The sequence below is a fragment of the Cupressus sempervirens genome, chromosome 7 (assembly GCF_028749045.1).
Source record: "Cupressus sempervirens isolate cs-2001-9-10 chromosome 7, ASM2874904v1, whole genome shotgun sequence".
NCBI lineage: Eukaryota > Viridiplantae > Streptophyta > Pinopsida > Cupressales > Cupressaceae > Cupressus > Cupressus sempervirens.
In genome coordinates, this window is record NC_143124.1 from 589242538 (window position 1) to 589245382 (window position 2845).

The following is a 2845-nucleotide window of genomic DNA, read 5'->3' on the forward strand; positions in this document are numbered from 1 at the left end:
AAGGTCCATATTTCTTCATCTTCAGCTTACTGTATGTTCCAACAGGAAATCTTCCTTTCTTTAAATGAACCATAACCTCATCACCAACTTCAGAATTATGATGTATTCTAGACTTATCAGCATTCTCATTATACTTTTGATTACTTTTTTCCAACCTCAACTTCAATTCCTTATGCAAAGATTCCATAAAATCAGCAAATTCTTCTCCTATAGTGCTTCTCTTTTCTTCATCAGCAACATCTCTCAAATCTGATATACCTCTAGGCTACATTCCAGTAACAATCTCAAAAGGTGTTTTCCCTATACTCCTATTCACAGAATTTTTATATGCAAACTCAGCTTGTGCTAACATTACTTCCTAATTACTCAGCTTATCTCCAACTAAACATCTTGAAAATTTATCCAAGCTTCTATTCACAACCTCTATCTACCAATCTATCTATGGATAGAATGCAGAACTAATCTTCAACTTAGTACCCATCTTCTTCCACAAAGTCTTCCAAAAATAACCAACAAACTTACTATCTCTGTCAGAAATAATACTTCTTGATAATCCATGCAATCTCACAATCTCATTAAAGAAAAGTTCAGCAACATGCTCTGGAACTGATGTCTTCTTACATGGTATGAAATGAGTCGTCTTAGAAAATCTATCCACTACAACAAATATGGAATCATATCCCTTCACTGTCTTAGGTAATCCAAGAACAAAATCAATATTGATGTCACTCCAAGGTTTCTTAGGAACAATAATAGGTGTATACAAACCAGTATTTTGACTTGCTCCTTTTGTAATTTTGACAAACTCCACAACTCTTTACAAATTTATGAACATCCTTATACATTTTTGGCCAATAATACTTCTCTTTCAACAAACTCCATGTCTTATCAATTCCAAAATGTCCAGCCAATCCACCACTATGCTTTTCCTTAGTCAAATTCAACCTTTAGGAATACACAACTAAATGCCTTTGAACAACATACCTTTTTGAATGAAATACTCATCATACTTACTTATGTGATCTAAAATATTTGGTGCTCTGCACTCTCTCCATGCCTAAGAAAAATTAGGATCAACATCATACAACTCTTTCATTTCAATCAACAAAGAACATCTTCTATTCAATGCATCAACAACTCTATTAGTAACTCCACTCTTATGCTTAATAAAAAATGTAAAATTTTGCACGTACTCAACCCACTTCATATGTCTCTAATTCAATTTATGTTGACTTCCCAAGTATTATAAAGCTTTATGATTAGTATACAACACAAACTCCTTAGGAATAAAATAATGCTTCCACTTCTACAAAGCTTGAATAATAGCATAAAATTCTTGATCATACATAGAATACTTCCTTTTGGCATCATTCAACTTTTCACTAAAGAATGCAATGGGTTTACCTTCTTGACTTAATACTGCTCCTATTACATTACCACTTGCATCATATTCAACTTGAAATACTTTGTTGAAATCAAAAAAAGCCAATACAGGTAATTCAGCAACCTTTTGTTTCAAAGTCTCAAAACTCTTATCAGCTCCACTTGTCCACTTGAATTCCTTTTTATGTCCTCTCATTGTTTCAGTCATAGCATTACAAACAACACTAAAATTCTTTATAAACTTTTTATAAAAACTAGCCAAACCATGAAATGATCTTACCTCACCCACATTCTTAGGTGTAGGCCATTCCAAAATTTCTTTAACCTTCTCAAGATCCATCTTCAATCCATCAACTCAAAACACAAATCCTAAATACACAATCTCCTCTTGCATAAAAGAACACTTCTTCAGATTAATCAACAACTTTTCCTCTTTCAACCTCTACAATACTTGTCTAATATGCTCAAGATGTTCTTCCTTAGTCTTATTGAATATTAAAATATCATCCAAATAAACAATCACAAACTTTCTAAAAAATCTTTTTAGAACTTCATTCACCAACCTCATGAAAGTACTAGGTGCATTAGTCAAACCAAAAGGTATGACCAACCATTCATACAAACCATCTTTTATCTTGAAAGCAATCTTTCATTCATCACCTTCTCTAATTCTAATCTAATGATAGTCACCCTTCAAATCAATCTTGGTAAAATACTTTTCTCTACTCAAACAATCCATTATGTCATCCATCCTTGGCATAGGAAACTTATATTTCACTGTTATCTTGTTAATAGCTTTGGAATAAATACACATTCTACATTCTCCATTCTTTTTAGATGCTAATATAGCAGGTACAACACATGGACTCAAGCTTTCTTTGATTAAACCTTTCTACAACAACTCATGCACTTGTCTATTAAGTTCTTCATTCTCTATAGGTGTCAATATATATGGTGCTTTGTTTGGAAAAATGGCTCCAGGAATCAAATCCATACAATGACTTATACTTCTCATTGGTGGTAAACCATCAAGAATATCCTTAGCAACAATATCCTTGTACTCATTCAACAATTCTATAATTTCTACTGGTACTTGGCTATCACTATCTGTTGTCACTCAGTCATTACCAGCTTCTATGGTTTGGTCATTACTACCAACACTCAGTCCTCTAGGAACTATGGCAAAATAAACTTGATTGTTCTTCTTAATTTTTCAAATTGTTTCCCATTAACCATGCAAACTTTTATTGCAGTTCAACTAACCTCATTTCGACTTTCAATCAAAGGCAACAATATTTCTTTCTTCCCATTCACCCAAAGAGTATATTGATTCAATCTTCCATCATGCATGGCATATCTATCATATTTCCAAGGTCTACCCAATAGAATATGACAACAATCCATAGGCATAATATCACACAAGACTTCATCAAAGTAATGTCCAATCTTGAACTTTACAAGG